This window comes from Acomys minous (assembly GCF_964271855.1).
Source record: "Acomys minous genome assembly, chromosome: 7".
In the NCBI taxonomy this organism is placed as follows: domain Eukaryota; kingdom Metazoa; phylum Chordata; class Mammalia; order Rodentia; family Muridae; genus Acomys; species Acomys minous.
The window spans coordinates 22,538,692-22,548,146 of NC_140488.1; the positions used below are offsets into that span (position 1 = coordinate 22,538,692).

At 44.2% G+C, this 9,455-nt stretch overlaps 1 pseudogene across 1 annotated transcript; it reads left to right on the forward strand.

Annotated features, from left to right (window-relative positions):
- Positions 1 to 5,562: 5,562 nt before the first annotated feature.
- On the forward strand, positions 5,563 to 6,894 carry LOC311601833 (transcriptional enhancer factor TEF-4-like; annotated as a pseudogene). The gene has a single exon. The product of its transcript is annotated as a transcriptional enhancer factor TEF-4-like (transcript).
- Positions 6,895 to 9,455: the final 2,561 nt, after the last annotated feature.

The following is a 9,455-nucleotide window of genomic DNA, read 5'->3' on the forward strand; positions in this document are numbered from 1 at the left end:
TTTTTCTAAACAGTCTGATTCACCCTTGTACGCATAACTGCAGGCTGGGACCGCTAACTGTTTCCCCTTGAGTGATATGCAACCTAAATTCTAACACCTGCAATATCACGACGTGACTGTCTTAATTTTTTTCCTGTGATGAGAAACCATGACTGCAGCAACTCTTACAAAGGGGTGGCTTACATGTTTAGTCCATTATCATTATGGCAGGAAACATGGTGCAGCATAGGCAGACCTGGTGCTGGAGACTGAACCCAGAGATCTACATGTCGATGGACAGGCAGCCAGAAAAGATCTGGCTTGAGTTCCTGAAATGTCTAAGCCCAGTGACACATTGTCTCCAACAAGGCCACACATGCTAATGGCGCCACGTGTGTGAACCTACATGTAACAACAGTACTTCAGTGGAGGTCAGTCTGAGTAAGAATCTGACTGAAAAAAAAATACTAGAAAGAGCCCAAACAGACAAAAAAAGAAGACCATGTGAAGAGGGAACACCATGCTAAGATACAGAGAGAAGGTGGCTATAGACAAGCCATTATAAAAGCCAATCCTTCCAACACCTTGATTTAGCCTGCAGAACTGTGGAAAAGTATACTGAGTTGTGTGAAATGAGCAACCTATATTACTTTCTTATGACACTCAACAAACTCAAAAAAGCTCAAACCCAACTATGTCTTCTGTTTTGTAGTTGATGGCGTTCGTATTTGCACTTCATACAGAAAAAGTCACCTTAGTTCCCCTACATCATCTTTCCTCCCTGGTATTCCCTTATAATAGCACTTCAAGTTCTGGGATTATAGATGTGTGTTACCACACCTGATGTACTACCATTTCTGAAAGTGTATTTAGCCCTCTTTGTCTTCCTTCCTTATGATTATAGTACCATAAAAAACGAGAGCATGATTATACACAGAGAATTAACTAAAATTTATCTAAATAAAGTGCTTTCATGAAATACCCTCCCCCGTAAAAAATGTCCCCAAACATCAACCTCTCTCTTAGTTGTTTGTTTGTCTGGTTGTTTTAACTTATTTTTTATTTTATGTGTATACCACATGAGTGCTTGAGGAGGCTGGAAGAGGTATGTTTCCTGGAGCTGGAGTTATAGACAGTTATGATGCAATATGTGGGTTCTCATCACTGAACGTAGAGCATCTGTAAAAGCAACAAAGGTTTGTAACCTCTGCATCATATCTCCAACTTTGTTTGGTTGTTTGAGATGATCTTGCGTAGCTCAGAATGCTCTCCAACTTGCTATGCACTGGAGAATGACCTTGAGCTTTTTATCAACTTCCCTCCATGCCCAACTGCTGTGATTACAGGCATATTCCACCATGTCTGGCTTATGGGTTCTCTAAGGATTGAGCCCAGGGCTTTCTAAGTAGGAGGCAGTCACCTGAGCTACAGCTTCATCTTCAGTTCAATTTTTGCTGTTTATTTGTTGTGTGTTCTTTGAGACAGAATCTCACGTCATTCAGGCTGTTCCTCATGTCCAGGCTTAAAAAAAAAAAACTCTAACTGAAAAGAAGAGAAACTGCTAGTGATGGCAAGGGAAACAGGTAGAAATGGTAGGATGCTAAGAAGGACATGACTCTTTTGCAGAACACAAGCTTCAGAAAGGAAGTCACATACTACAGTGATCTCTGGTAATCTCAAGAGCCCCATGAACAGCTGTAAAGAAGAAAAAAATAAGTCTAAATCTTCTTTCCCAGTTGCCTTTGCTCTGGAGTAGCCAAAACTTGCCTTTATTGCACTTCTCCCTGCATCCCCCAGCATGTGATGCTTGCAAAGTACAATAACAAGCATTTGCTTCATGTAAAGAAAAAAAAAGTAAAAGGCACCAAGTTTGTCTCTTTCCTACACCTTGGAACAGTAGGTGTTTCTTTATGGAGATGAGGCTGAAACTAGCAATTTTTTTGTGTCTTGTCAAGCTTTTTAAAATAGGAGTTTTCTTGTAAAGAGGTGGAGTGGGATAAAAGTTCCACAAAAGCAAAAGAAAGATTTAGGTCAGGTAGACATGGACTTTCATTATAAGCTACACATATTTTCAGCCTTTTGTGAAATTCCCCAGGCTGCCAGCCCCAGGTAACCACTCTATTATTGGAGTGAGGTAGAGAGGCTCTCTTCCCTGAGAAATTAGAATCAGAAGTGTCACTTATCTTAAACTTTTATCTTAAAAGATGAGATCCTGGCACAAAGCCAAGAAAGACAATCTATTTATTCTATTTTTAGAGTGCTTGAACAAGGAAGCATGCTGTGTTGTAAGTTTAATATTTAGGGTTCTCATAAGATAGTATTTTAAAAGGAGGATAAATAATAGATACTTGACTTCTTTGAGTGGTATCTTTGTGGAAATCTCTAAGGTCTCTTTCAGCCCTTAGATCTTGCAGTTTCACATCTGAAAAGAACATACCTTGCTCCCCCCCCCTTTTAAAAATGTTTTTAAACATTTACATCATTGTTTAAGTGTTGTGGCAGTTTGAAAAAGATTGGTCCCCATAAATTCATGTGTGTGGCTGCTTGACCCAGAGAAAGTGGCACTATTAGGAGGTGTGGCCCTGTTGGAGTAGGTGTGGCCTTGCTGAAAGAAGTGTGTCAGTTGGGGTGGGCCTTGAAGTATCATATGCTCAAGCCAGGCCTAGTGTGGCAATGCCACTTCCTTCTTCCTTCTGATCCAGATATATAACTTTCAGCTACTTCTCCAGTACCATGTCTGCCTGCATGCCATCATGCTTCCTGCTTTGATGATAATGGACTAAGCCTCTGAACTGTAAGCCAGTGTCCATCAAATGTTTTTCTTTATAAGAGTTGCCCTAGTCATGATGTCTCTTCATAGCAATGAAAACCTAACCAAGACAGAAGTTGGTACCAGGAGTGGGGTATTGCTGTGGTAGGCTAGACCATGTTTTTATTTGGAGGAATGTGGAATTCAGAAATTTTGGTTAGGAAAGCAATAGAATGCTTTAAGAGCTACTTAATAGGCTCTACTAGTATAAGCAGGAAAGACAGTGGTGCTGAGGGTAATTTGAAGTGTGGGAGTGTGTTTCAAATGATCCAAGGGAGAAGAATGTTAGTATGTGGCCTATAGACGGTTCTTATGATATTTTGGTGAAGACTGTGGCTGCTTTTTGTCCTTGTCTGAGAAGTCTGACTGAGGCTAAATTGAAGAGTTTTGTACTGGCAGAGATTTCAAAACAGCCTAGTATGGACTCTGTTGTGTGGTTGTTAGTGTTCACTCTTATGCAGATCTATAATGAAAGGAAGTCTGCTAAACAAGGAAAAATATAAAATGTACAACTTGAGGAGAAATGGGGCACCAGGAAGTAGAATGGAACTGAGTACTGTGTTCAAAGAGATAAACAGATTAAAGAAAAGCCTGGTGTTAAATGGAATAAAGGAACTGATGTAGAGGAATGTTAATTCAGAAAATGGCTGTTCTGGCAAGAGACCACATCCAAAAACCTTCTAGGTCTGTGTCATCTGACTGGAATACAAACATGCCTTTTATCTAGGTGACAGAGACAAACAGATCTGAGTTCAAGGCCAGTCTGATATAGAGCAAGTATTGGGTAAAGAAAAGTTTAGATCCAGGCATGGTGATACATGCCTTTAATCCCAAACAAAGCTAAAGTTAGTTTGTAGAAGGAAGCACCCATGTTTGAAAGTGATGTCTAATTGAGTGGCAGAAAAGGCGAAGAATCAGAGAAGATTAGACAACTTTCACAAGAAGAGCGTGGAAAGGCAGCCTATTTAAGAGGCAGTTTTTTAGAGAGAGGAGGCAGTTTTACCAGGACAGTAATAGAGAGATGGGTTGCAGAGAGAGAACTCAGGTGAAGACGGAGGCAAGCAAAGCAATTCCAGGCCAAGAGAGAAGGCAGATTAAATAAGTCAGCTGGGAGAGGAGTTTGAACCAGAACAGCTTAGCTGAAACAGCCAGCCCAGCTCTCAGAAAGAAAACTGCCAGTGAGCTTATTAAGGAGTAAGTATCAGAGGCTGAAAACATTCTAGGCTTGAATTAGATTGTACAGAGGCAAGAAGTTTCCAGGACTAAGCATAAACCAGCAGAAGGAGGTAGTAAACCTCCCAGACAACAATTGAGCCAGGAGAATAAAAGTTTCTTTTACAGAGTGGTAACCTTAGGGCAAAATTCCACCCAGTTAAGTTTCTAACTTGTGAAAAGGAATTAAAGAAAAGTTTAGGGCCCTGGTATGGTGGCACTTGCCTTTAATCCCAGAACTCCTGAGGCAGAGTCAGCTAGATTTCTAAATTATACACTAGCCTGGTCTACAGAGCTAGTTCCAGGACAGCCAAGCTTAGGCAGTGAAAGAAGCCATGGAAAACAGAAAACTGGTGAAGATGTAATAGAACGAGGGGACCATGGTCCAGTTCCAGAAAGCAGCAGAACTTGGCAGCTTCAACAGCATGGTTCTGACTCTAGAGTTAAGGAGAGAAGAAAGGGGTTATGGAAACTCCCTCTGGGACTAAGGAAAGCCAGCCTGGAGACTCAGAGAGTCCATTGTATGAAAGGGTTAAGGAATCTCCGCCTGTGACTAAGGAAAGCCACTAAGGCCAGGCATGTAGCAAGAGTATCCTATCCCCGAAGGGAGGTCTAGAGAAGCTAGTGTGTGAAGCCTGGATTGTATTGGAGATCCAAGATACTGGAGATGCCAGAGCTACGGGATACCTGCTGAGGACAGCTGCTAACAGGGAGTGGAACCAGCCCAAGAGAAAGAAGCGTGTTGCACTCAACAAGGCTGAAAGGAGTTGGAGATCTGAAAAGCGCTTTGACATCAGACATGGTGATGCAGAGTTTGGAGTCTGCCCAGCTGGTTTTGGGTCTTGCTTTGGTCCAGTATTTCCTCAGTCTGCTCCCTTTCCTCCCTTTCCTCCCTTTCAGAATGGCAATATATATTGTGTGTCATTGTACGTTGGAAGTATGTGATCTAATTTTAGCTTTTGATTTTACAATGGCTTACAGTTAAGAGCTTGCTGTGAGTTTCAGAAGAGACTTTAAACTTTTAAACAGAGTTAAGACTGTTATAGACTGTGAAGACGTTTGAAGTTTGGGTGAATGCATTCATGCATTGTGGTATGGCTACAAGCCTATGGGGGGCATGGAGTTAAATGTGGTGTTTTGAGTAAGAATGGCTTCCATAGACTCATGTATTTGAATGCTTTGCCCATAGGGAGTTAGCCCATTAGGAGGTATAGCCTTGTTAGAGTAGGTATCATTTTGTTGGAGGAAGTGTATCACTGGGGATAGGCTTTGAGGTCTCATATGTTTAAACCAGACCCACTATGGCAATGTCTCTTCCTGCTTCCTGCTGGTCCAGACATAGAACTCTCAGCTACCTCTCCAGAACCATGTCTGTCTGCACACTGCCATATTTGAGCCATGATGATAATGGACTAAACTTCTGAAACTGTAAGTTGGCCACAAATAAATGTTTTCCTTTATAGCAGTTGGTGTGTTCATGGTGTGTCTTCATAGCAATAGAAACCCTCTCCCAGTCTCACCTGGCCCGCCCTAGGCTCCCCTGCTCAGGCCAGGAGGGCCAGATGGGGGAATCCCCGGAACAGGCTCCGCCCCCGGATGATGGCTGGGCCTGGACTGGCAGTGAGGAAGGCAGCAAGGAGGGCACCGGAGGCGGTGAGGGTGTCGGAGGGGATGGGGGCCCTGATGCAGAGGGTATGTGGAGCCCCGGCATCCAGCAGAGCTTCCAGGAGGCGCTGGCCATCTACCCTCCCTGTGGCGGCGCAAGATCATCCTGTCAGACTAGGGCAAGATGTACGGCCGGAATGAACTCATTCCCGGTACATTAAGCTGAGGACAGGGAAGAGAAGAACTCTCAAGCAGGTCTCTAGTGACATCCAGGTTTTGGCTCGAAGGAAATCGAGAGAAATCCAGTCCAAGCTGAAGGATCAAGTCTCCAAGGACAAGGCGTTCCAGACGATGGCCACCATATCTCTCTGCACCTTCCCTGCAGGCCGAGCTGGGTCCTTCTGGCCCTCAGGCTTTGGAGCTTTTCCGGTTCTGGTCAGGAAACTCTGGACCACCGTGGAATGTTCCAGGCGTGAAGCTGTTCTCACAGACACCGTTCTTCGTGTCACTGACTCCCCCATCTGCTGACATCTCAGGGTACTAGCCGCCCCCAGCCCTTTCACCCCTGCCCCTGCCCGATCTGTCTCCCCCAACTTGGCAGGCTCGGGGCCTGGGCACTGCGCGCCTGCAGCTCGTAGAGTTCTCAACATTTGTGTAGCCGCCAGATGCAGTTGACTCGTCCCAGAGGCACCTGTTTGTCCACATCAGTCAGTAGTGTCCCAGCCCCGGAGCACCACCCCTGGAGAGCGTGGATGTGTGGCAGATCTACGACAAATTCCCCGAGAAAAAGGGCGGCCTCCGGGAGCTGTAAGACCAAGAGCCACTCCAGGCCTTCTTTCTGGTGAAGCTCTGGGCGGACTTGAATTGGGGCCCAAGTGGTGAGGAGGCGGGGAGTAGCGAAGGCAGCAGTGGTTTCTATGGAGTGAGCAGCCAGTACAAGAGCCTAGAGCCCAGAGCTCATGACACTTACCTGCTCCTCCAAGGTCTGCTCCTTTGGCAAGCAGGTGATGGAGAAGGTGGGGACGGAGCGGGAGCAGCTGGAGGACGGGAGCTTTGTGTACCGCCTCCTGCGATCTCCCATGTGTGAGTACTTGGTTAACTTCCTGCACAAGCTGAGGCAGCTGCCCGGGCGCTACATGATGAACAGCATCCTGGATAACTTCACCATCCTCCAGATGGTGACGAACAGGGAACACTCAGGAACTGCTGCTGTCCACCGCCTATGTCTTTGAAGCCTCCACCAGTGAACGGGAGTCCAACACCACATCTACTGCCTGGTCAGGGACTGATGGCGGCCCAGTGCTGGGTTTTTGTTTTTTTGTTTGTTTGTGGGTTTTTTGTGGTTTTTTGTTTTTGTTTTTTTGTTTGTTTGTTTGTTTCCTTTTCAGAACATCCCCTTCCCAGGAAGGACCCTTTGACTCTCCATGGGGTCTCTTTGGGGCCATGATTTTTTTTAAAAAAAGGCCTGATATCAGACGCATGAGCAATGGGGACTGGCTCCTGTTAGAAGGGAGCCCAAAATTTGGTTATTGAGTTGAGTTTGAGATTAGATCCCCCATATAATGACCTCACAGGGAACATTTGTCAGGACACATCACTCCTGAGTACCAGGGATTGGGGACAGGAGTGCATACCCACAGGTACAGCACCCGCCTTTCACTTCCTCAAGGGCCTCTGCTTGCTCTTCTGAAAAAGGGAGCTGGTCTGTGCTGGAGATGTTACCCACTGCCTTGTTAATGGTTTCCCAGTGGGGGACAGAGTGAAGTGAAACCTGAAAAATGTTTTTTTTTAATATAAGGAGATATTTATAAAAAGCATTAGGGATGTAATCTTACTTCAGCTAGGCAAGCAGTGGGGTGGGCCTTTTTGATCTCGTCCCCATTTTAAGTGAGCCACGGACCACCCTGCCACCTCCCTTTCTGCCAGAGTGATGGTTTATGTTTGAAGGAGAATAAAGCTATTTTTACAAACAAACAAACAAACAAACAAAAAAACAAAAAGAAAGAAAGAAAGAAACCCTAAGACAAGTGTGTGTGCACAACTGTGTGTAAGTGTGCACATGTCAAGGTTATCTTGTGAGGACAACTTGTGGGATCCATTTGCTCCTTTAACCATGTGGGCTCTGGAGATTGAACTGGGGTTATCTGAGTTGGCAGAAAGAAGTATGTTAACCCCTGACTCATCGCTACTCCCTTTTGAAATAATGTCTCATGTAGCCTAAGTTGGCTCAAACTTGCGTCATAGTAAGGATGACCTTGAACTTTTGATCCTCTCATCTCCATCCCCAAAGTGATGGGATTATAGATGAGTACCACCATGTCCGGTGATGAAACTATCTTTACTGGTTCACTCAAAGGACAACTGGCAGTTAACTACCATGGAGGATTTGCATGTGTGTGTGTGTGTGTGTGTGTGTGTGTTATGCATGCATACATGTTCTGTGTATGTATGTGCTGGTATGAATGCACATGTGTGCATGGGTGTGTGGAGGTCAGTGTTAATGTAGGATGTCTTACTATGGCTGTCCATCTTTTTTTATTTTTGAGATAGGGTCTCTTCTTACTGAAGCTGGATCACACAGATTAAGCAATTGTAACTGGCCAGTGAGTTCCAGAGAACTTCCTATCTGTCTCTACCTCCCCAGTGTTAGGAATAGAGGCACATACTACTATGCCTGGATTTTTGTGTGCATGTTGGATATGGACCCAGGTTCTGTTGTTTATACAGAAAACACTTCAGTAGCTGAGCCATCTTCCATTGCCCCTTTGGAGGATCTTTAATGATCTACATTATAAAAATATAAAGCCAATCTGAAATATTTTACTATCTATCAGGAACATAGGCTTGTAGAATTTTACCTAAACAACCCCTTTGTTGATGTATTACGTAAGAAAAGCTAGGTGTGGTTGCGCATGCGTTTAACTCTGGCACCCTGGAGCCTGAGGCAAGACTGCCATGAGTTCAAGCTGGGCTGCAATACACAGAGCACTATGTAGAGAGACTGTCTCAACCACCCCACCCCACCCCCAAACGGAAAAAGCAAGATCAATGAAGTTAGTGGTACATACATTCTCAGACAAGCAATAACAAAAGAAGTTTATTATCTGAGGACTTTCCCCTCAAGACCTGCTTCAGGGGCTCCAGGCTGAAAATAATGCTAGGGATTAATTACCTCATAGTCATGTAAAGATACAATTTCCAATAAAGATAAATACACAGGAATGATGTTTGGCATTAATTGTCAACTTGACAAAATATAGGATATATTGAGAGATGGACCTCTGAACCTGCCCATGTGTGATTAACTTCATTATATAAATTAATATAGGAAGACTTATCCTAACTGTGGACAGGGCCATTGCCTGTTCCTGCAGTGTATAAAAGTGAGAAAGGCACTCAGCAGAAATTTGTATTTCTTTGTCTCTGACTATGGATGCAATGTGCCAGATGCTTCAATTTCTTGTCACTTAGGCTTTCCTACCAGGATAAAGCATGGCCTCAAATTGTGAGCTAGAAGAAAGCCTGCCTTCCTTAAGTTGGTGGTGTTAGAGTATTTTATCACTGCAAAAAGAAGAAAAACTGACTGAAATTGGTACTGAGAAATGGGGCCATTGCAGTGATCAAGTTTTCTATATGGTTCTTTTTTTTTCTTTAATAGTTTTAATTTCTTTTTTTATTAATTTATTCATATTACATCTCAATGGTTATCCCCTCCCTTGTATCCTCCCATTCCTCCCTCCCTCCCATTTTTCCCCTTACTCCCCTCCCTTATGACTGTGACTGAGGGGGACCTCCTCCCCCTTTATATGCTGCTCATAGGGTATCAAGTCTCTTCTTGGTAGCCTGCTAT